Source organism: Balearica regulorum, chromosome Z, assembly GCF_011004875.1.
Source record: "Balearica regulorum gibbericeps isolate bBalReg1 chromosome Z, bBalReg1.pri, whole genome shotgun sequence".
NCBI classification, from domain to species: Eukaryota; Metazoa; Chordata; class Aves; order Gruiformes; family Gruidae; genus Balearica; species Balearica regulorum.
Genome location: NC_046220.1, coordinates 49,123,220 through 49,149,934, shown reverse-complemented (window position 1 = coordinate 49,149,934; position 26,715 = coordinate 49,123,220). Strand labels below are relative to the sequence as shown.

Sequence of the window (26,715 nt, the reverse complement as noted above, 5' to 3'; positions counted from 1 at the left end):
TCTCTGGGCAACCTGTTCCAGTGCCTCACCACCCTCACAGTAAAGAATTTCTTACTAACATCTAATATAAACCTACCTTCCTTCAGCTTAAGGCCATTACCCCTCATCCTATCACTAAATACCCTTGCAAACAGTCCCTCTCCATCTTTCTTGTAGGCCCCCTTTAGGTACTGGAAGGCTGCTATAAGGTCTCCCAGCAGCCTTCTCTTCTCCAGGTTGAAGAACCTCAACTCTTTCAGCCTGTCCTCATAGGAGAGGTGCTCCAGCCATCTGATCAGCTTCGTGGCCCTCCTCTGGACCCACTCCAATAGGTCCATGTCTTTCCTGTGCTGAGGACCTGAGAGCTGGACGCAGTACTCCAGGTGGGGGCTCACAGGAACAGGGAGAGGGGGAGAATCACCTCCCTAGTCCTGCTGGTCATGCTGCTTTTGATGCAGCCCAGGATACCCATTTACAGCACAGAAGCCACACAGCAAGACTGGCAGTCCTGCAATGAAGGTGGAACAATAACAAGCCAGTCTGGACCGAAAACTGCTGACAGCAAGTTGACGTGTTTCAGGAATGAGTGGGGACATCTTGGTCTCACTTCTAAACAGCTGTCCAGCTTTTATCAGCTCACTCTATGTTACTGCATACACCAGAAAGTCTAAGTACAGCTGGGATTTCAGAGTGCAAATCCACTGTGTCATTAACAGGCTCTGTTCAAATCCCATTTGCTAATCTTTGTGTTTCCTTGGGATTTCTTTCTTCCCTTTCATAATCCATGATCAACTCCTAAGTCTATGCAGTAGATTTATTCCAGTTACTACCAAGCACTTACATGCCTTGCCTCTGTTATAGTTCTAACCAGTTCATATTCACTCAGGCTTTCTCCACACAAAGTGAACACCGGAACTGCCAAGAACCTGGTCTTTTCAAATCCTGACATCAATAACCTGCTGATCACACAGCAACTATCCTGCATTTCTGCTTCTGTTTCACTAAAATTCCATACTGCTTTACTACTTAATTAATGTAGTCTAGGAGAGTAACACTAAAATATTGCTACTACATTTTGAACACCTCTGGAAGCTCAAAGCAGGATCCATACAGACTACAAAGCATGCTTGCATGCAGCAGGCCTGTTAATGAACTCATATCTGAACTCAGGTGTCCTCTGGATGGATTCCCTAAGTCTATAGTTCCCTGTCTTGAATACTTACTGCTATCTCCAAGCTTCTGCCCGGGGCAAAAAGCCTGCTGGTGGTTTTACGTCTCCTCCAGCTAGGGCCCTGTTTACACCTCCAGTCTGCAGAGGTAAAGAATAGCTGCCAGCAAGGATTACAGATTTTTATACTTGACTGTGATTACATAGTGAAGATGATGACTGTAACATCAGTACCAAATAGTAAGTATTGCAGAACGTTCTTCACAGAAAAGATGTTCTACCCCATTGTAGACAATGTGTTCCTAGCCTCTGCTGTTTTACCCTTCTAGCTTTCCAAAAGAAAAAACTTTGTGCATTCCAGATTCCTCCCAGTTTGCTCAACCTCAGCAACAGCATCCAGAAGTTAATATAAAACTATGGTACTGACTCATAAAACCCGGTAATTCTCTAAATGCCCCAAATATATTTTCCCTACCAAATATAAAAAGAATAGATTTGCTTTATGATTAAATAAATTCCAGGATATAGAACAAACCAGAAAAGTGAAGATTATCTGATCTTTAAGCCTTGAGCTATGACTGTACTAGTAAATGTACTACTCAGTGGTAAGTGCAAAATGGACCACTGCCATTTTCTTCCTTTTACATATATAATGCTGAAGTGTGTGTGTGTGTATGCGTATATATATGTATGAGCTTAATCAGTCTTGAATATAATTTCTGCCCAGGCTAAGAATCCCCGCTAGGCTTACACATCTTTTCTAACCATGACCATCTTTAGGAAACCAAAGAGCCGCTCTAGTACACATAATAGCAGCAGACCCTAGCACACATCTGCAGCACACAAAAACAGTCATGAAGAGGGAAGATGACACTGCTTGGCAGGCTCCTTCCATGTTATGTCCTATCTACACCCAAATTTTACTTGCTCCTCTCAACTTAGCTACCAAATCAAGTCACAACTTGGAGACTGAAGTTGCCCACACTTTCTTCCATCTGCCTGTCCCAGCTGAAGACAAGCCATACCCATAAAAGCTCTCTGACTTCCAGAAAAAGTCTAAGTATTTTCCCCAACACACAGGCTACACAGTAACACAGAGTTTTGAAAAGAACCATTGTTTGTCTTGATTGATGAGTTTGAACACATGAATGTAAACACTGTTACACACTCCCACTTTTCTTGCGGTAATTTCCTGAGTAGTGGATGGTAACAATAGCATATCCTTAAGTCTCTAGGATTTCTTACATATTCACACTACCACTTCAAAGGATGCCATTGGAAAGGGTTTCTTCACACCTTTTCAATACCAACTGTACCACAAAACATTTTTGCAGAAGTTAATTTCAACTTTCACAATTACTATGGCCATATCTATTCTACTAAGATTTCTCTCCAGCATGAGGATCTTCTATTTTACAAGGCCAAACTCCAACTCCATAGCTGACTGTGGAAATTATTTCTGATTTCAATGGGAGCAGGATTCAACTGCCTCAGTTCAGTTTCATAACTATGTCCCCAGATGGATTACTGAGGGATGAAGCAAAGCAGTATAAAAAGGGGTGAGGGAAAAGACAGCCTCTTCACACCATCTTTTACTCTTTTGTGCATTTTAAGCTAAATTAACCTGCAAAAATGTTAACACGGGAAGTCAAGGAACAAGGACACCTCATATTTCAGAAGCAACTAGAAAGAAAATCCAGCAAAAACATCAGCCCCTTACTAAGCACGTCTGCCTGAAACAAAGCCAAGTTTCATCATGTGCCTGTATGTTTTAAGCACGTATGTCTTGCCAGTTTCCAACGGGGGGGGAAACCAGGCCAATTTTATAGTTTTTTTAAATAATATATATGGACACAGCTGCAAATGATAGTCACATCAAAAGAAAGAAAGAAAGGGGACTTTCATAAACACCCAAACCAGTCAGGCTAATCCTCAATGGACTGGTTAGAAATTTGTAAATCTTTCATAAAAAGTTAAATTTGAACAATCTAATACAAAACCTAAAAATCCTATAAATCTGAAAGAAAACAACATCCGCACTGTATTTCACTGTACAGCATTACCATTAAAAAACATCTGGAAGACTCGGAACCAAAATGCTGTAGTTCCCAACTGTCTAGGAAAAACAATAAGTGATACAAGAGAGCCTAAAAATTTTCACATAATATACTCCTCTATAAAGGCTGCCACACATGCGCTTTTTACTAAAAACTCTGAGAATAAACATTTGATTTCTTTATGCACATAGAATCATTCAACAATTTTTGCCTTGTACATTAAAATCAAATTTTCCAATACTATATTCATGCAAGTTTTACACCATTTGTCTTTTTGGTTTCATAGTCTGTCCTGCATAAGTTTAATTTCATTCTCAGAATACAGAAAAAGGATTTCTCACACCAAGTGAGATTTAACCTTCTGAAAATTCAAAAATCTATTTAAAGTTTCTATGTTTACATGAACAGCATTGAGGCACTCCCTTAAAATTCACTTGCACTCCGCTCCCACCTTTCCTCCCCCCAATTTGGCCAAAAGCTCATTTCAACAAGAAAATGACTGAGCCAGGTGAGAAGCAACAAGAGACAAAAGACTCTCAAACAGACAAATCTTAATTTATTGCAGGTATTCTGGTGTTAACCTAACACAGACAAACAAAATAAAAAATTTGGGGTGGACTTATTTTCACTCCCGAATACATGGAATTGTACCTTACAAGCATAAATTTGTATTCCTATACAACTCCATGTTATCCCCTCCAATTCTTTGATCTTTCTTTAACGTAAAGGGACTCTCAACATTCAGCATCATTTGCCTTCTTCAGGGATCAATCTTTCAATCTCTGCAAATCTCAAGGGCAGCTTTCATATACAGTCAATCGCTTAAACATGACAAGCAGGAATTAAAAACATAAATAAATCCAAACCCTTCTTATCCTCTTTTCTTGTATAATTCTAATTTTTTTGAAATAGCTGGAAAACTCTTTTTCAGACAGGAAATACTTTCATTCCCTAGAAAGTGAATTTCAGAATCAAGTATGGGATTGAAACATTCCAGGGCTGAAATCAACTGACTTACAAGGAAGGAAAAAAAAAAGAAAAGAGAAAAATGGAAATTTGTCTTGACTATGACTAAGATGCTGTCACATTTGCATCTATTTCCCAAGCATTCATTTCCTGCAACAGCAGTGCCTCTTAATTCCTATCTTATAGATGTGAAGTCTCAGCACATTCCCGTTTCTCCATGTTTTAACTTCTTCCTATCTTTCTTTTCTTTATAAAACCTCCCCAAAAGCTTTTAGTTCTCTAGCAACAGATTTATCCTCTGTTCCTTTTACAGACCCCAAATTTTCCTGTGGCAAGTGGGAGTCTCTTTTTGTAAGCTGTAACAGGAAATGCCAATACTTAAGATTCAGAGCCATAACCCATAAGCACTGTGTGGCTTGCAAGCCAAAATAGCCTACGTAAATCTGCAAAAATCACAAAGGAAAAATGAGGTTTCTTTTGTGATCTCTGTTGATGCAGTGGAACACCCCATACAAAAATCTGAAAGCTGGTGAAGTCAAATGGCCACACAACTCATTGTCCCTTTTCTGGCTGTAGTCAAAAACAGATGTCAGGAAAAAACTGTAAGAACAAGGAAGCTTCACACATACGTTGTCTCAATTTGAAATCAAGTGTCACTGAAAATTACAATTAAATTTAAACAGGGAAAAATTTGAGCATTTAATCAGTAACTGCTATGCTATAACCCCTTGGTCACCTTTCCTGATACCAACTTCTTTCATCGCTTTCTGAAAATGAGCAAGCTTGCTACATTCACAGCCATCAGTTTCACAGTACAGTTTCTGACAGGGTACAAATCAGGAAGACAGCTTTGGATTGCATGCATCATTGTTACATGAACGCCAGGCCTCCATCTATATCTTCTCCAGCTTCACAGAATCAGAGCAGTCAAGGTTGGAGGGTACCTCTGCATTCCCTCCTTCATCCTGAATTCTGGTCAGCTTCAGTATCCCTTTTCTCAAGGACTTAGGCAGCTGAGCTTTGAGAATCTCAAAGGATGGAGACTCCATAACCTCTCTGAACAACCTAGTCTGGCATTTGACCACCTGCACAATTCAGAAAGAAAAAAGGTTTTGTCTGTTCAGATGGAATTTCCCGTATTTCAACGTGTGTCCGCTGCCTCTTGTTCCATCAATGGGCACGACTGAGGGAAGCCTGATTCCATCTTCCTTGAACCTGTTTGTTACCTAAGGTAACAAAATTGGAAGACTCATCAAAACTCAGTGCTGATCATACCATTAAAATAAGAAGCTATTCCTAGGTATTTCTCTGTGTTAACCATGCGTTACTTTCCCCTACCTTTACTACATTTTCTGTAATTAAATTTAAAATACATTGAGTGCTGGATGTTTTTAAGTTACAATACATACATTTGTACGTCAACAACTATGTTTTAAATACATAAGCTAATGCTGACACCATCAGCCACCAAGACCTCCTCCTCCAGCAAGGAGCAGGGGGCTGCTAATTCTTCAAGATAATGTCCAGGTGTTAAAGTACAATTCTCATTGAACCTAAACTACTGTCTGCAACAGCTCATAACCTCAGTAAAGGCAATTCAGACTCCCATTTTATAGAAGCTTAAGTATCAGAAAGCAGGATTAGTCACATACACAGTATGAACAACTTGCTTGCCAATTTTATGTACGATACAGTGTTGTCACTGACATCACACATACATGTTAACAGCTTTGACCTTTTTTCAAAGCAGATAAAAACCCCCAAAATAACATACCAAGTAAGAAGCATTTTAGCATGAAAAAAAAGTTAAAACTTAAATTACAATGCCCATCTAGAGCACAGCAGGTAAAAGAAGAATCTGCTTGAATTACTCACAACATAGAAAGTGACAAACAAAATCTTGTTCAAATAAATGTTTTGCAAGATGATTTCCTCATGACATTTACCTCAAACCTGCTTAAGAATTTGCACCACTTGATTTTGCTGCGTAATGGTTTCCCTACCTTGACTGTCAAGTTTTTTTACAGCAGGTAAAGGTATGGAGTAAGTAAAAACTGGTTGGATCTAATCAAGGAAATCTCCATTCTAGTTTTTCACTCATTGCCTTTTACAATCTCTTCCTCTTCAAGGTTTCAAATTTCTAAAATTTTGCAGAAATTTCTCTCTCCCCTACAAACCAGAATGTTACAGAAGAATCAATTTCACAATCACGGCAACACTTGTAGACAGCCACGATAGTTTCTACTTCTCACAGAAGAGTTAATACAGAACTGCATCTGCAGACATGTAAGTCAAAGGATACCCACCCATCCTTAAACAATTAATTGAGTAAGACTGCTTTGCTTAACATTGAACACGGAAAAATGCTAACCCTAAAGCTCCTGGTCACCCTGCTCTACTGGTAAGTCTATGCTCACCACTTTTCCCACACACACTTCCCCTGACGTTTGGCTCTTGACAAATGCCCCAAGTATACCTTCCCTCCAAAGAATGAAGGGAGAAATACTGAAGACCCAAGCATTTACTATATATGCTTTCATAAAAATGCCCATCACATCCCTCACCTTATCTAAGCTAATTCTAAAAGCCAGAAAATGTCTGCAAAAAGCATTTAAAATTTTAAAACTGGAAGATGAACATGAGCTAACCACTGCAGCCTATCCATATTTTGGACAACTAAGACCCTCCCTAACTCTTTTTGTTTGCGCTCCTGCCAATTCCAAGGCCATTCCTTCTCAACCCATTAAAGAGCTTGGTAAGGGGCTTCAGTTGTACTGACACTTCACGAATTTAATTTCTGAATAGTCTGAGCAATTTGTTTCCAACTATATCCTATGCTGAAAAGGAATAACTACAATTCTGCCAGAGAAGGTGAGATACAGTTTTAAGCTTTTTGGTAAAAAAAAAATCCACCTGCCTTATGGACAGGGGGATTCTAAGGGCTGGTATGATGGAAGATTAAAACTTCAAACCACTTTGCTGTAACATGAGAGGAATTGCATGCAGCACAATACCACTGAGTGCAATTGTTCCCTGAATAAAACCACTTTAAATAGGTCTTTTAAAAAATTGTCAAAAAAGTTTTGTATTAATCCCCTTTCATATCACTATGGATGCCAGGTAAGCAAATAGACCATTCTTACAGAGAAATTTTTAGATATGTGATTTAAAAACTTTTTTCCTCCCTCACCTTGCTTAAATGAGACACCTCTGCATTCCATATTTTCACATTAACCCTATCCTGAAGTCACCAGAAATCTCCATTGCTCAATTCTGTCACGCCTTGTCTTTTGAACACTGATAGCCTGGGAGCAAACAAAAGGAGAAAGCAGCACACTATCCTACCTGTTAAAATACTTACTGAAGTTAACAGTTGTCCTTACTAAACAGAAAACAGTCTCAGTACTTGAGCCTATCCTCAGCAACAGAAGTCAATATTTTTATTCTGTTGCTAATGAGGCGGCAAAATTTGTAATCTAAAAGATCACAGCAACTAAGAGAAGGCCACATCTTTTTTTTAAAAAAAAATAATTATATGAGCATCAAGTCATGCATTCTGAGGCAGTAAGAAACATGAAAGAGGCCTCTGGACTTGTAGACACCAAAGCAAATCTAGTAACCAGTTGCTGCTCTGCAATTTGACAGGAGTATTTTGTTTTTGCCAAAAAATTGGCAGGAGTCTTCAGGTTTGTATGAAGCAACAGTGTTTGCAGTACTCTAGCCCATCTAAGTCCTGTCATTGCCAGCAACCTGAAAAATACCCCATGATTCCCAACAATGCTGCTGCTTGGCTACAAAGCTGTGGAAGGGTCCATTAGATGTCTCTGACATGTTGTAACAAGTGCCAAGAGCAGCACTGGAAGCACTACACCTTTATGTTCTGCAGATTCAGGATCAAAAATTTGTTTTTACTTTCTTGGATCTGGAAGATACTATTCTGCAGTAGATGAAAGCAAGCAATTACTTACTTTTTTTTTTTTTTAAAGACTTGACAGCAACTAAGAACCTCTCAACTTTAGACTTCCACCAAACTCAGGCTGACTGTATGAGTTAAGAAGTGATAAGTTATCAATAAAAATACTCACTATTAGAAATAAACAAGTTTACACTGCTTTTATAAAGTCAGGACTGTTTCCAAGTTATGAATTTCTGTAGGAAAAATGAACAGTTGTTTCAGCTTCAGTATGGATCAGTTCCTCTGTAGAGTGTTGAAGTGGTAAATAGTATTGGTATACAACCAGCAAAACCATGAGAAGCAGACTGAGTCAGTGCTGGCCTCTTCTGTTTATCCTTAGAGACCAGTATTTAAAGTTTGCATCCAGTTAAATCTATCACAGACATACCAAATCAATAGTGCTGTCACATTTTAATTACATGTCCACCTTTAACCAAAATGTGGTAAAAGCCTACTGAGTTATGAGCCTGTATAGAGAGAAATCTCTGAGTCAGGCAGGCAGAGTTAGCTCCCACAGCGCTGACAGACTGCAGTGTACTCTCCATCACTAGTAAGCCATTCAGTTGACGAACACTGTTACCACTGTGCCAAGTGAAGGCTCTTAAAACAGCACATCAAAGTAAGCAGCATATCTTCAAGTACCACTGCAGTAATCTTCACCTCTGGCATCAGAGAGTTTTGCCTCTGGAGACAGAGGATAAAAATGCTTGCTCATTTTGGTCAAATACTGTAGAAGAAAAAACACTGTAAGGCCATTTCCCCTCTTCCCCTGCAAATACCAAACCCAAGAAGTAGTCTGATTAATTTATTTGGGGGGGTTTAAGATTACCAGTCAAGTAACCAGTTAGACAGTTTAAGTGGTCTCATACAAAACCAAACCAACAAAAACAAAAGCAAAAATTCAAGGATGCACTTAAAACATAAAAGCAGGAATAGAGTTGCATGGATATCACAGATACATGAAGTCCAGCTTTGGCATGGCTACTGCAGACAGTTTCTCTTTAAAGCCTTTGCTTAGTTGGGCAGTGAAGTTCCTTGGAGTACTACCACATGCCTTGCATACTGGTAACCCTGTGAACATTCAAAAAAAGAGGGAAATCACTGCTCTGCTCTTCAGAATTGTACAAACCCTAGAAATACAGGACAGACAGCTCCCTTTACCAGCCTTCCTTACCCACTGAGTAAACAGAATATCATAGACAACTTCAAGGAAAACAAGATGTATCACCGGAAAAAAAAAAAAAACAAAGAAAAAAGCTTTTTTAAATACTACATTTTTCTTCTTAAGTGAAAAGCAAAGCATTCCATTATCCTTTTTATATTACACACCTGTATGATTCCTAGTTGGTAGATAACCTTTTGTCAGATAGAATGCAAACTTTTCCCCAAGCTCTGCAATGTCCTCCGGATCTCAAAAATTAATACTGCAGTGCTCTGTACCTCCCAAACATGCTACAAAAATCTGCAGCACTTACAAATAAGTGAAATTCACTAAGTACAGTTCTACAGCAAGTTAAAGATTCTTGTACAAAGGCACGGCTTTCAGAGCCAAGATCACAATACATCAGCAGTAGTGTCAAAGCAATACTTACCTATTCAAGAAGCCCAAGTATGTGTTTTAACAGAGTATCTCATCTTATGTGACTACAAGCTGCCATTGAAAGAGAAAGTCTTGCTTTTCTTTCCACTCTTAGCCATGCATTTCCACCTTTCCTGCTTGCACTGGATGACCCTGGAGCTCTGGAGAAAATCGTTCAGCCCAGGGATCCAACAGAAAATGAACTTCTCGGAGTTCAGAGTCAGAAGTGGTAGGAGAGACTTGGAAGTTGTTTTCTGTTGAATCAGGGTGCTGTCCCAGCTCACACCAATGACACATGGAAAACTGCGGTAGTGTGCAGACAGGAGGAGAGATGAGCCATACATTTTGGCAGCAGGCTGCACCCAGATTAGGCATACCATGTAACTACAGACAACAACTTACAAGAGTGTATGATCTAACTTTTTATTCTTAGAGGTCTGGTGAATACAGTTATCTAGCAACTGGGACAGCAGTCCTGGAGAAAGAACAAACTATTTAAATGAGGTGCTGAACAACTCCAGAAGAGCTTAGCTTCAGTCTTAATTAAAGCACAGTAAGATTAGCCATACAGGAGTTCAGCTTGGCAGGTAAATTCACAAGCTGCAAATCCACTTTCTGCAGCTAAAGATCTTGTTTTATACATGTTTAAAAGGGATCATGTTCCTTTTTGCTATAAACTTTACACAGGAAATAATGACATAGCAGCAGCACGTTAAAAGATGTGGTATAAACAAGACCTATAAGGATCCATTAACATTTAAAGCTTCTCAGGCACTCTAGGAGGTCACAATAAGAATGGATGCACTTCAGATTCTTCCCCAAGAACTACGCTGCATGTGCAACTGCAGGATAACATGTACTAGCGAATGGAAAATAAACTCCTCTGGGTGCCTCAACTAGTGCACAGAGACCAAGATAAACAGAAATGCCACATTATTGCTGGTTTAGAAGCTGAGAATGGGGACAGTACAGAATGGAAAATTCACAAAGGCACTTCACCTACCACATGCTGTGTACAGTTCCTTGGCCACTCTACACAAAGAGGAAAGAGGGGAAAACTGCAACCACGAGACCACACGAGCACATAGAGCAGAAGATACGCAGCAGATGCACCTCCTCTTCTCCAGTGGATTTGCTACTGGTCAGAGATGCCCAAAAATCACAACAAACTATATCATCGTTTAATTTAATTCTATTTCAGGACATGACCCAAATAAGATCTCAAACATATTTATTACTAGGAACTTGTTGAAAGTCAAATGGCTATAGCCGTGCTGTTAGAACTGAGAGCTGGAGAGCCCCCCTTCAGATGCCACATGACTTTAGTGTGCCACAAGTTTGAAAGCTTCCTGAGACAGATCCAAAGTCTCCATTCTTTCATTGCTCCACAACTGAAAAACCTGTTATAAATTTAGAATGTAAGTGAGACGAGAAACAAAAACAACTTAAGCTACACAATATACTCAATCAACCACATTGCCCAGTTGCACCCAAGTTACTTGAAGCGCTAACCTTCTGAAGACACAGTTTGAATAGCAATCACATTACAATTCAAGCTATATAATAAGCTTTGCGATTGCTCACATCTCACTGCACAGAAGTCACCATCTATCTGGCCTTCATCTTTGATCAGCTACATGGTTTCCACTTCCGGTAAAGTTTTTCAAAAGGGAAACGGGATAAGCATTCAATGCCGTACAATGCCATAGAATCCAAATCCTCACCAGCTACTTTTGAATAATCGCATCCCAGAAGGGACATTGTTAGCTCAGTCAGAAGCCCAAGAATTGAAACTCAAGCACTGCTTTATAAGAGAGAAGATATTTACCAGCCAGGTCAAAGTACTGATGATAGGAAGACAAGTCAAGTCAGGAAGCAACATTCAAACAAACATCATAAGCTGAGAAGAAATAACTATGTCTTCAAAACAAGATTTAGTTATTGAAAAAACCCACAATCTATACGACAAACTCAACCACAAATCTTAAAGTGTTGATTCCATCTTTAACAGATGAATGTGAAAGACAGACAGCAACTAAGGGCATAACTAGGCAATCTAAAGGCCACTGAGAGCAAACAGCTTTAAATAACAGATCCAGAAGTAATGAATTTAAGACTAATCCCACAGCTTATTAAAATGTTCAATCATCTCCAGATACCAAAAGACAAAGATGAGATGTTAATTAAGAAACCAGTCTTTTCAGTGACAGGAGTGCCACAGGTAGCAGGAAAAATGGCATTAATTCTTCAGATTAAAGTCTCCTTCCTTCTCAGAGTAAGAGTTAACAGGAATTCTGCGATATTTGCATAGTAACAGAGGTGCCAAACCTTGTTCTTACATTAAGTGAAGTCCAACAGTGAGCAGAAGTTTCAGTGCTTGTTAGACAATATTAATGTTCCAACAGAGATCAGTACTTTCAAGAACCAGAAAGAGATCATGGACAAAAAAGTCAGGTGTGCCTGATCTATAAAAATAGCTTGGATATCAGCAGGCTCAATTAGATCAACAAAAGGAAGCATGCTGGAACAGAATTGCTAGCCTCTGCTATGCTCAGCATGGTGTACTGGGTCACTCATTTTTCTGAGCCTCAAATTTCCATTTTTACATTGGAGAGCTGCTTTATTTACAGAGTAGAGACTATTGCCAGCTAAATCCTAACCACCTCAACAGTCCTCATTTTGAGCAAAAGTAATGCCTTGATGCCCCTGTAGTTGTAAAGTACTGGAATTTACACCAGTTAGCAACTGGTTTTGTTACTTTCCCAACTGACCTGCAGTTCCACAATCTCTTTACACGTGTAAGGAGACATGGTGATAGGTTCTCCTACCTGATATTTATGCCAATGCCAAGTAACATCTCTAAATGCTGATTTTATCTAAGCAAAATTGTCTTCCAGCACTTGCTATTGCCACAAGCCATTGAATGGTATCTCAGAGAACATTTCTTCCCTACATTGCTCCCCACAGGGCACTGTGATGACCCCACAAACATACTCAACTATTCAGAGTACTCTGTACAGCCAAGTGAAAAGCAAGGCAAATGCAAGTAAGCTGCTGTCACCAGATCCTTATCAACATATTGTAAAGCAGTAGAACACCCAAAAACTCCCTTGTGGGGATCAAGTGTTTCCTAATCCCTGGTTTTCAAGTAAGATTGCCAACACACTTCCAAGATGGTTTCTCCAAGCAACTTAGAAAGTATCCTACTAGAGTTTCACTTAACTCTTCAGTCATGAATGGTACCTGGACAAGTAATGTGGAATAAGACTTCCAGAAGACAGCAAGGGCATCACACTTATACTACCAACAGAAAAATGAATTATTTCCAGTTTTCCAGAACTGAGGACACTTGGACTACTTACTCATGCTGCTGCATAAGTTTGCATGAATTTTCCTTCTGACTTATTAGTAATAAGTCCTTTTTTAATCTGTACATTTTGGATTATGTGATCTTGTATTAAAGGAACAAATATGCCACTTCACAGTACAAGTACAGTATTAAATATATTTAAAGTAGACAGGGTCCTTGTTCACTTCAATATAAAACTTCCTAAATCCTGTTTCCTTTTGTTCCTTTGAGAAGACAGAAAAGCAATTTGCATTTACAGCTTAGTTCCTGCTTCCAAAATAACCCTTTAACTTTTTTTATTATTATTATTTTTATGGTGGATATAAATGGCACCAAATTGTCAAATCACAGCTGTTTTTTATGCTACCTATACAAATAGGTCTGATTTCTGGCAAGCCATAAACCAATTATGGCTGAATTCCTGTAGCCCTTTGATATCCCAGCTTGACTGTCATCTTAGGACAACACTAAAAATCTAATTTCCAGAAGACACAGAGGAGAAATAAGGCATTTCAATTCCCACGCATTCAAACACAAACACACTAAAATCTTACCACTGTGATGATTATATTTGAAGGGAAAGGGACTTAGAACACAGAGAAGATAGAGCAACAGTGTAAATCAACACTGCCTCACAGAAGGCAGAGATACAGACAACTTGAGAAAGCAGGGCAGGGAGCATACTACACCTACCTGTGATTCCCCAGTACTTAATGCAAGTTGGGAAGCATATTTTCCTGCTTAAGCATTCAGCTCTCACCCCTTCTTGTGTGGATGGCAAAGAAAGGGGTGGGAAATAATCATAAATAGCAAAGGGAAACGGTGAAACTGCCTAAGCATACGCAGCAAGCAAAGTATTGTGTTTCCCTTAAAAGGAAAGTAATAAATTGCCAGTAATAAGTTACAAATACATTGAAAGTCAACTATCACAGGTACCTGAGGATTTATATAGCTATACTTTATCTTTGTGTTATCTTTTATAGTTTGAAAGGGTCCTCCCCTCCTGCAAACAGGGGGAGCTAGTTCTTGCTGTACCAACATGGTTTCTAATACCCATGAAACATCACTGGGAAAGGCAAGGGGACAACACTATAACCCCTCTTAAATAACAGCAGCAGTGGTTTTGCCTCCTAAATGACCTGGCATTTAAGAGATATAAAACTGAACAAATGGAAGACTGATGGCTATATTTCTTTGCTTCTCTCATGTTGGCCAAGGAACACATTATCAGAGTAATATGATAATTGGCTCATTGGTTGAAAGGCACACAAAAAGTTTAAAACACCTTTAAACTCTTCGCTAATTTTAAGCGCCTGCTGTTTTTTGGTGGCAGGCTAAAAAAAATTGCTAGTAATTCCTGCTGTGAGGAGGCATACACAAGTATACATACACAGAGTCAATATTAAATTAGAATAGAGTTATGATTTGTATAAGGGAAGCACATGCCTACATGTCACATTTTTTCCTCCTCAGAGAATGAATTCACAGGCTCTAAAGGTGCTGCATAAAATTATCATAATCCTAAAAAAAAAAAAATCCATAATTTTGTTTTAAATCCTTCCTTTTAAAAATAGGCATCAACCTGGTAATCTCTAGAAAGGAAAATATTCAGTTAATAAAGTGAAAATAAAAAAAGAAAAAGTAAACTTTAATTCATGCCTCCCACCTTCTTCTATGGCACTTTTGAAGAAACACACTTCTCATGATCATTTAGAATTTTCTAAAAAATTTATGAAGTCCACTATTCTTAGCTTTGGCAAGGAAAAGTTGCAAAAACCCTTTTAATGCCATACCTGGCCATAGCTGGAAGGCACTTTGTACTTACTGTGTTCCTAATTTGCAGTTAAACCATTGGGCCCCCAAAGTGGCTGTGTGAAAACTATTATAGAGACAACTTATATAACATTAACGTACGGTACAACAGGCTGCATAAAGTGTATGAAAGAAAACAACGCTCTAGGGAGAGCAGGAAGAAAAGGAGGAAGAAGCCTTATGTTGAGTGCCTAACTGCATACCAGTCTTCACAACCCTTAATTTGCTTCAGTGTTTTTCATACAAGATGCCAGTTTTCTTTTATTGAATGGTTTTATTTTCAAACAAAGAATATGCCAGAAATTTTTAGAGTTTTGAGTATTTGGTCACTTAATCTAGGCAAACACACTGAGCTAATCACTGCATTAGATTCCAAAATCACTTAAATAAAGTTGTTATCCCTCTAAAATTAGAATACATATAAACATATTTACAGACTACATGCTAGCTATATAGCTTCACTTAATATTTACACATCAAATGCACCATTAAAAATGCATCTAAAAAGAGGTTAGTTCAGATTTTAATCCATAAGTTACTATCATGTAGACAGACCACAAAGAAACTAAAACCAAAATGTAAGACTGTCCATTGTCTAGACACATACATTGACAACTCCCCAGATTTTAGCTAATCAAACACCAAAAAAGAAACCAAAACCATTTCAATGCTCCACTTGAAACACAGACGGATAATTTTGACTGTACACTTAAAATGCCAATCTATAAGTAGTTTATTAGTATTTCAACTCCTGTAAAATAGCAGTTCAGGCATTAAGACAGAACTGTAAGGAAATATCCCTGCAGACTGATATTAGTGGACGAATACAACAAAACTTTGGCTACGAAATGTGCAAAATCTGCAGTGGTTGTTTAACATTGTCTTTCTTATATAAAAAAACCAAGAATCAATGATGTAACCTAACGTAAATCTCCTCCATAGAAACCAGTTTGTTTCTATTTAGTCTCTAGACAATACAAAGGGTACTGAAAACAAAAATCATTCACAGTTTGACAACCTTATTTTTGTCAAATAATTTTATTCTCATATACACTCAATGGAGACATTTAGTTTGTTTGGAAATAATTTTGTAGGTGAAAAATAAACTTTCCAGTGTATGATGACTCAACATTTAACAATAAGTTTTTTTTTTTAGTATGTGATTCAGGCTTTATGACTACCATTTTAAGAACAGCCTTTGATTAAGTGCAACATCCAACAGATACTTCCAGTTTTCTAAAGCACAGGCTATTTAAACACAGTAGGTACAACATATCATCTCAACTTAAAACACTGGACAGCTACAGAATCCACACAAAAACACTGTTCCATGTATATGAAACAGTCAATATTTGTAAAAAGTGTGTGTGTGCACACATGCACATCTGTGGTGCTGTTTGCAGTGGGTTTCTGAAGCTTAATCTCCCATTAAAATCATTTGATCATTGCTCCTATTAAGTTTGAGCTACAGAAGTGCTGTAACTGGATTCACACAGAACCACCTGCCCAGGTCCAGAAGACCACAGGTCACTGCCAGTTCCCTGGAGTTATCTCCAACTCACCGCAGCAGTGAAGCGGGTTCTACTTCATGGCACTGATATACAGGGGAGCCTTTTTCATTATCATCTCTACTGCATTAAAGATGGACAGGGGAACTTGCAGTGCATCCAGCCACCCACTGGAAGAGTGGTGCTAGGACAGCACAGCAGCACCTGCGGAAGCAAACTGAAGTGTTTTACTGTTGCTGGGCTACCTTATTTAATTTAGGTTCAAGGGCTGGTCTTGGTTTATTTGCACAAGATTGCCAAAGCCACCTAAAGAACTTGGATGGAGTTGCTTCACAGTAATTTACAGACAAATACCTTGCAGCATTTATAACAGTCAGCTGTGAGTAGTTTCTTTTATTTTAAAAAAATAATCTCGGGAAGTATTATAAAAAGGATAGCACTAAAGAATAATAAAAGCCAATGTCCTTCTAAGAATGGATGCCAAGTAATTACAGACTGTCCTGGTTTCAGCTGAGATAGAGTTAATTTTTTCTAGTAGGCAGTATAGAGCTGTGTTTTGGCTTTAGTATGAGAATAATATTGGTAACACACTGATGTTTTCAGTTGTTGTTAGGTAGTTGTAGTGTCTACACTAAGCCAAGGACTTTTCAGCTTCCTACGCCCTGCCAGGTGCACAAGAAGCTGGGAGAGCACAGCCAGGACAGCTGACCCAGACTGGCCAAAGGGACATTCCCCACCATATAACCTCAGGCTCCATATAGAAGTGGGAAAGCTAGCTGGGAGGTGGGATTGCTGCTCGGAAACAGACTGGGCATCGGGTTGTTTTATTTTTCCTTTTGCATGCAGTAAGCAATTGCATTTGTGCATCACTTGTATTATTTTTATTACTGTTATTATTCTCCTCCTTTGTTATCCTATCAAACTGTCTTTATCTCAATCCATGAGTTCTCACTTTTCTGATTCTCTCCACCATCCTGCTGTGGGGGGAGTGATCGAGCAGCTGCGCAGAGCTTAGATGCTGGCTGGGGTTAAACCACAACACACAGACCGGTTGAAAGGCTGCTACCTCCCCATACTTACACAGTAGAGACAGAAGAGGCTAATACCACATAATAGAGAATACATTTATGTGTTCTATTTGCCTTTTTATTAAGCGAGTGCCCAAGACTTCAAGTTCAACCTACCTCTCTCCTGCTTTTCAGTAAAGCAGGATGTTACTGCTGTGATGACTTATAGCTGTTCTGTAAATGGCTTTACCAAATGCTTCAATAAAAAATTCACTTGGAATTTATATTATGTGAGATGAAATGTGCAAATGTTTTTTTCGTTAATTATAGAACCTTGTACTGGATCGCAAGAGGAATTAAAAAGCTATTTATCCATTTACTATGTATCAGAATTCCTCACGAAAACTTCTGCCTTTCACTTCCAGAAAGGCCGCTCTGTGTAACAGCAAATATTTTTGGACCTGCCCTCCCCGCACCCCTCCCCCCCCCACCCCCATGGAAAACACAGTTGCTGGCCCCTGGCCCACAGTATCAAGTAGTTCTGTCTGAACTGAATCTCCGCATTATTCTTTTCTGGATCATTTGCCCTTTAAAGATAGTAAGTGAAAGGTAAAATACTGTCTCCCTATAAGTATACAAAGAAAGTCCTCAATTTCCCTTACAAGCCTACAAAAGCAGAACATCTTGTCTGTAAACACAGTTGTTTCAAGATATACGTTATGTTCACATTACCTCTATCTAGAGTGAGGAAAATTATTAGTGTCTCATTGAGTTGGGTGGAGTTTTTCTACAAGCTTTAGAACAGCACGCACGAATAATAAGTTTAGACTTACTACAGACCACTTGCTATCCTAACAGCAATCAGTAAAATCAATCCACTTCACATTTCTTGTTCAGCTCTGCTTTTTTTTTTTTAGTATAGTAATGCAGTTTGTACTATAATCCGTGCCATCAAAACCATCTGAAGACACAAACACCTACCTATTTATCCTTGTGAGCAAGATTCTGTCTGAAACACGCACACATCCTAGTGTACAGATCTATGTTTTTTCATGTAAAGTTATGGACAAGTTACTGAAGCCTTCCAAAGGCAATTCATTCGCATCAAGTGCTGAGAATAGGTCTGAACTGTATTTGAAAGAACTTAGATTTGATCTATCATTTACATGTCACAGCTGTTGAGACCTCTGTCACCATAGTGTGCTACAGCTTTTAAAAATCAAACTCGTCCAGCACTGCTGTGCTCATTTGGGGAGCAAAAAGAAACAAACCTGAACTCCACGAGAGAGCCAGAGTCAGTGCAGGTGCTCGGTGCAGGATTAACAGCATGATACAGCCCATAGCTGGCAAGCAACAGAGCGAGCTAAGCATTGAGCCTCTACCTAGGAGCACTATCACAACAATATTGGTGAGAGAAACTCTCTGACGGCTGACTCTGCCTGGTAGTAACAGAGTCTCATACACTATTTAAATAAATGGCATCCCAGAAAGAAGTTAATGATTTTAACAGGTACTGAACAACACATTTTACCCAGCAGTGTACCGTTTTTTAAATTTTCTACATTGCACAAAATCAGCACTTAGCTGTTTTCTTCAATAGTAGGCAGTGTAATACATTTAAATTTAAATTAAATTCCCACACAGAGATTTAAGTAAACATACAAGTATTTTAAATACCAATCTGTTCTTCTTCCCCTTTATGTACTAGAAAGCACAGCAAAAAGACAACAGGCATATGAAAAGCAAACAACATTTTCAATTAGAAGCTAAGTGTTTTGTGACAAGATGACAAACTATAATTTTCAAGTAAACATACAGAATTACTAGAATTTGACTGTTCCTTTGTTTTCATATACGCCTATCAATTACTAACAGAAAGGAAGAAACAGAATGATTGCACATGAACTAAATACTGCTGGTTTAAAATGGGCAGGTGTTCATCACAAGAATCTCACAAAAGAAAGAATGTAGTCAAACCACAACAGCCTACAGAATTAATTCTGGATCAAACTTTATAAATTAATCTGTGCTCTCCCCACCTACCACAAGCATTATCAACAGGCTTTACAGGTTGCAACTATCCAGTTGTTTCCACAAATTCTACCAGAACAAGGGACAGAATAACCCGCTCCAACATTTCTCCCCAAAATATGAATTTAAAAAAACCTACCCAAAACCCAACAATAACAAAAAAACCAAAACCCAACACAATACTGCACAGCATTGTTACAAGAACAGCCTTCGTACCTTGAACAGTACCACAAAAAACAACACAAATCAAATTTCCAAGATTTTTCAGCTAATACAGCACTGAAAAATCTTAACAGACATAATTATACCTGCAGTTGAGATTAAATCACCTATTAAATATTGCAGGTTAGAAAGATTTCTTATATATCTATTTTTCTAAGGATAAAAACTGCATATAAGTTAGAGTAACAAAAAAAGCAATCAAACAACCCATCTGTTTTAATTTCCTCAAAAAAATGCTAACAAATTTAACTGTCTACCAATTTAAACATTTTGAGGTATCTTCCCCTCATCTCACTGAAGAACTAATAGAGCTGATCTTACATACAACAACCTGGTTTTCCGTACTTCGAGTATTATCCTACAGCTATCCAAAGGTCTTGTGTGTGATAACCATGAAACTACATTTCCTACAATCTAAAATCCGGAAGATTTACAATCACAGAGTATTAATATTGTAGCTTTAGAAAGATGTAACTGTAACTTATTAAAGCTAAAAGCTATTAAATGCTATTCAAATTTAATAATGTGAAATAAATAACCTAGGTTCATCTTTTGAGAGTTAAGAAATAAGAGTCAGAACTGACTAGCAGTTCTGACAGAAATCAGCATTGGCCCTTGAAGAAACACATTGGCAGGAGGAGGAAATCTAGCCAAAAGCAGACATCCCATGCAGGAGAATGAAAAAGCACGCATTGAACACAAAACACACAACTAAACCAAATTAAAAAAAATGTGCAAGCAAACTTTAAAAAGTGGAAGTTTGTGACACTGGAGGATGCAGCAGCCTTATTATTCACGTCTTGTCACACTGAGGTACTACAGACTGTACAGTCACTACGTATCTTGAGCAAGTGTAGAGCCTGTTGTCACACTTCAGTCTGCATTTAACATCATTTTGGTTAAATGCAATGCAAGTCTTCACAGACAGCAAATCACTTATGGAAAGGATCATCTGATTTGTACGCTCCTAGAAAAGATGTATACTGCTCAATCTACGAATCAAGACCTTATTACACTGTATACTTCTAAATAAAGCCTAAGCATTGGCCTTGAATGTGGTAGTTTTTAGACACATATCAGGGAGGGGAAATTATTAGAAACAGATTTTCCTATACAGGTGGCATCTTACCATCAAAGCCACCAATTATTTATGGATGGCACTCACGTAAAGATGTTACTTGATAGCTTCCCTATATTCAAACTCTTATCACTCCCTCTGAAGAGGAAAACTGAGTTGCATTGGGCTGAAATAGAAAATGCATTTGAAAACACACACATACTCTCAAAGCTATTCAAACTCTTATTAATGTAATAGTAACATTAAGTCTCAAGAGGTCTGTGTTAAACAAAAGTCTTCACTAGACATCAGAAGTTTCATTTGGCCATAGCTGAAATCCACTGATGGGCAAATCCACACACAGCAACACAACCATTTTGCAATTATAACAGCAACATCTGCCCTAAAAGGTGCAGTATCAAACCTCTAACTGCAAGACTGATGGAAAAAAAAATTCCATGTGCCCATCACACCTGTAGTGTTAGGTATAGGCAAAATTTAAGAGGGGAAAATACCAAAACAGTCCTACAATTAATTTAAGTTCTTACAAGTATAGCTAAATATCTTACTAACATATCCAGCAGAAAATTGAATGTCTGTTTATCGATCTTGACCATCTGCCTGCACTAGTTGGCACAAAAAAGGAAAACTCAATTAATATAGTAATAATCCATGAGTCCCCATTGTCAAACCATTAAATTTACTAAATATTAATAGAGAGTTTAGTCTCTCATTGACTTTAAATGGCGTGGAGAGAGAGTAATTTTTTTCCCCCCACTAAGTATTTAAAAAAATCAACAAAAGAAGAAAAAAGATTAAGCAAGAATGGTGAGTGAGATAATATTGTGTGGTCATTTTCTCCAAAAATTTTACAAGACAATATGCAATCTTGATTAAGATTAAGGGTCTTCTTTCCCTTCCACTAATGTGCCTAACATAGTAAAATATTTGAAAAGCAAATTTTAAAGAAAAAGATTAAAAAATAAATTAAAAAAATAATCACAAAGTAACCAGGGGAGAACTGCACCATTTTTCCTAATCAAAGTTCATTCTAAGACATTTCATTGATTTTCTTAGCCAGCATATTATCAATAAATATTTTTAGGGAGCTTCATGAAGCATTTTTACAGACAAAATACAGATCATTAGAGACTGATTTAAAATATAGTATGAGATGTGCTTTCACAAGAGGATTAAGCTGTCACTGTAAAAAAGTTTGTCTAAATTTAAAAACATTCCTTTATAGCAGTAGACCAGAACATCTCAATGGAGGAGCCTATCTACATCCTGAAACTGCACTAATCTGTCCATCACAAGTTGAGCAGCTTTGTACAAAAACTGAACTACGAATCCAAATTCACAGAAGCAGAATCTGATTGGCACTTTTTCATTTTAAGGTAGTGTATCGGGCATAAAAAAGCTATACGATTTTTTTTTTAATCTAAAAGACGTTTCCTCTTTGTAAACAAAATTCTACGTATTATATATCAGGTTTATCTACAGATATGTTTTCCCAAGAAAAAAAAAAAAAACCACTTACAACAAGCAAGCTGAACAACGCTCTTCATATAGTTTCTACTCCGCAGCTACACTGCTGTGCACCAAGGGTGGAAGAGACAGAACCAGATGCCGCTCACACCACATGTGTCACCACGCACTGCAACATGTCAGAACTGAAGTCAGCTTTCAGGTTTATACGGGCTCGTAGGGCAGCCCCTGCCACCAGGAAGGGCACAGCCCACACCGCTGCTGTCCTTCATTCCATGCTTCCTGTGCTGAAAGACTCTTACCTTGCCATGGTTCAAAATACCATGGCCTCTGGGACAAAGTTATCATAAAAAACAAACAATAAAAATTAATGCCAGCGATAATAGAGAACTGCGTCTTTTACATTTTCCTCCACCTTACTGGACTCCTCCAACACAATGGATTCAGAAGAGGAGATTTTGTCACTTTTTAAGGAAAACTACCAAAAATTGCATAGTTGAATTGCAGGAACAAAAGCAGAAAACTTTTCACATGAGAACAGAAAGGATGTTTTTAGTAGGAAGAAATCAGCAGCAGCTTTTACAGTAGCTAAGTCTATTTCAAAACGTTATGGTTCACTAAAGTCTCATTTGGCACTATGGACAACCTTAACGAAAACAACCGATACTGGAAATAGGGACTTTCTAGAATGTTACTTTGATTCATCCTATAGCAGAACAACAAGCAGCTCTACTTCATCACTTTGCTGTATCACTGGAAAACTTCTTGAACTACAAGTAAGCATTGTTCCCCTCAGCTCTGCGGAGGAAAGCAACACCTCCCACTTTTTAAGTTACAACGTTCAGCATCCAAACTACCATTTCCATATTGACTAAGTTATTAGCACAGAAATATTAGCCCACCCCTTTTTTTATAAGAAAAATATAGTTTGTCAAAACACACCACTGATTAATCGGAACCACTCAGGCCACACTAGTTTGAAGGCAGTTTTTGACATGTACTTATGAGTCATTGAAAGAAGAAATGTTTTTCTTTATCCACTAAAATACTGTAAGACAAATAGTAAGCTAGACCGCTGTTGTGGAGCGCCAACATTCATTAGGTAGTAAGAGGAAGAAAATATTTCTACACAGCTTAGCATCCAAAGAAATAATGAGACGCATTATCAGGCAAGAGTAATAACTCCTCTTTTGGAGGCAGTATCGCAGCAGATCAAAACTAACTGTAATGTGGTGACAAATGTTGTTCAACAGACATGCTTTAAAATACTACACTTCTACAAACAGCACTGTTTTCTTCACTGAATAATGAAAGGTAAGCAACACATGCTTTGAAATAAAGCTAGAATCTTAGAAATTCTCCATGTCTTCTCTTAATTTACATCAGCATCACAAAATACACAAGATTTGAAAACTGTTTTTGTGATTGCATGATGATTCTAGAGAGCTTTTGTCTTGCAAACTGTACTCAAAACTGGGTCTGTGCATGAGTCTACTTCCTTTACAACTACTGACAAGTAGTCCTGTAGCCACCCCCCATGAAACTAGTCATCGAAGCAGTGATATGGCAGGAGCAGACCATTAAATGGGAGGAAGTACAGGGAACCAGTCACTGCAAATGCCCGTGTGTGCTCCACCTTGCAAGGATAAACTGAAGAACTCAGTCACCATAAGGTAAACAGAAAACAGCAAAAACATTGCCAAGCTCCATTTTTTTTTTTTTTTTTTTAAGGTGAGACAGTGAACGATGAAGGAGACTATTTTATTACGTCACTAACTTACCTATGCTCCATTCCCTGTTAGGCACCATCACCTTCCCATCCTATCTATACACACAAATCAACCTGCTCTGTGCTCTGACAACTGTACATTGTCCCTGGCTATGTTTCCACCTTAAAACTGATGCAACTTCGGGGTACAGGACCCTGCTTGCTCTGCAGCAGCTATTAGTAGAACAAACACTTGGACACACCTTTGCAAACTCACCACCGACCTCTAGTATTTCCAAAATCCGTAGTATTGCCAGAAGAGATAAGCAAAGCCAGAGTTGTAGCTCGCAAACTAACAGTTTACCCAGCTATTCTCATAAACATGCAAAGCAAATGTGCTGAAAAGAATTCATCTCCCTTGTCCCCCTTGATGTTTGGAATGAATATGCCCCTAATAAGAAGTGATCTAGCAACAAAAACATATTATGAGCTAATATCACCTATGATAGCCTATTCATTTATTTTCAAATTTAACTGTGAGCTCTACAGATAGACTTAACGATTAAAACTTTTCCTAGCAAGCATACATGTTAAAGCAGCCATTCACAATATTAATCCAGAGAGAAAAAGATCACTTACCAGAGAGCTAAGTGTTATTAGGTCTTGTCAGTATACTAGTACTTGCTTTTGATTAATACTGTACACCTACTTCATCTTGCACAACGCATGGATCTGGATTAGTTTGAGATCTTCCCACATATCTCCCAGTGGTAAGTTGTCTTATACGAAAATAGAGTATACAACTTCAGAGGAAGTGATGGAAAACAGGTAGTTTGACTAACACTACAAGCAAGCATATCATTCCTATTAAACATGCAACATTTAAGATACCACCCTGAATGCATCTGAGGTCAAATCAAACTAACAGCATTGATTTGCAGAGTCAAGAAAGCCTAGATTCTTTTTGTCAAAAGTGTTAACTGTATTTGTAAATTAGAAAGACAAACAAAACGCTCCCATTTACAAGGCACACATCAGCACCACTCTTTTAAATACTTTTGAACAGCAGAAAACGTGCTAGGTAATTCACACATGGATCATCCTCAGCAGTAAAATGCTCATCTTTCCTACTGTGATTTCAGGGGCCTGAAATTTCTTCAGCACCTCTTTTTCGCTCATCACTTTAGTTTTCGGAGGCTAAGCAAAGCCCAGAAATGAACGGAGTGCTTGCCATCTGAGCTTACACTGGATGGGAGCGGCTGCAGTGTTCTCCTACAGTCCAAGTCATGTGCAATCACAGTATCACAAGTCCCCTCCCGGGCTATATAAGCTGGCATCTTTCCCAGCAGTTGCCACATCATGAAAATTATGCATAGAAATAAAACCCCAAAACAAACACTTTAAAACAATAGCTTAAATGACTGCATAACTAAACTCAGCAGCTGTAGACACAAAGCACTCCCAGCGGCAAACTATACATCTTTCACTTGCACAAGTCCTAGAATATATTCTTATTAGCAAGCTCCACATCACACCTAGCAACCGACTCCCTAGTCTGGGCTGCAGTCATGTTCCGCGGGACCAGACAACAAGAAGTAAATAAAGAGATAAAGCATGGATAACAAAAGCAGAGCGTAACACAAACACTCCCTGTGCAGACAAAGCTTGAAAGTGCTCAGTGTACTTTCTACCACTGATTTTAATACAAGTAATTCACTAAATACAGATAATGCTATCTTGCCTATTTAGGCTACTCAGACCTTTTCTCTGCCAAACTATTGAGATCAATGTAAAGTTATGTTTTTCTGTACAAGTAGAAGAAAACAGGAGAAACACTCCACAGTGCAGAATTGACTGGGCAATTCATCAGAAGTACTGCAGTATTACACATAATCCACTGAAAACTGTTTGTGCACTACTGCGCTGGTTTACAGTAGATTTAAAAGTTTACCAACTATGATAGTTAAAGGGAATTAATAGCTTATACTTTAGGAGATAATCTCAGCAGTTGAAATACTGCAATTCTTACACTCCATTGCTTAAGGGAAGGAAAATATCCTGCATGAAACACAGTAATTGATGTAAAAAAAGTCACAGCTTGGTATCTTCAAACTGAGAAGCACTAAATCAAGATATGTTTTTACCTTACCACAAAAAAGCCCCCAACTTTTTTACCTCAACACTGAAAGTTTTCTGGGTTTTGCTCCATGAACATTCAATTTCTACCCACCTAGCTCTAAGCAGACAGGATTTATGATGATATTGTTCTAAGGAACTGCAGGAGTTCTAGATGCCAATAAAGATTGCAGATCAAACAAAAGATAAATACTAACCATTGTGTCTGCATAGATAAATAAACCTGCTCACTTCTTTTATTTGTACTGTTACCTTTACTAATCCAACTACAATAATCAGGACAGTACGGGCTGAGGAGTTGTAAAAAACAAAAGGCTTCGTATTCCTCTCCCACCTCGACTTGTATGGGTACATACGCGCCACGCATACACACCTTTTGAGAAGTTTTCATGTACTCAGGAAAGACTGAAGCCCTGACAATGAACTAGAAAACTAAGCAGAAAGCAAAGTGTTCAGGGAGTTCAAATGCAAGTACCAAAATCGGAGCAGGAACAGGTTTCCAGGCATCCCTGTCCCAGTCAGACATTTAGTACATCGGGAGAAAATAAGACCAGCCAGAAATAAGCAACACGTGGGCAAAAGCCTCTGGTGCAGACCTACCCCGAGACAGAAGAAAGCCCCGCGCCGCCGCCAAGCGAGAGGCCAGCAGGCGCCCGGGGACCCACACTCTCGGCCGGCCCAGGCGCTCTGACC

At 38.5% G+C, this 26,715-nt stretch overlaps 1 protein-coding gene across 2 annotated transcripts in view; it reads right to left on the bottom strand.

Annotated features, from left to right (window-relative positions):
* MLLT3 (MLLT3 super elongation complex subunit) overlaps positions 1 to 26,715 on the bottom strand; it is a 155,019-nt gene that overhangs the window by 108,826 nt on the left and 19,478 nt on the right. The window lies entirely within an intron of this gene.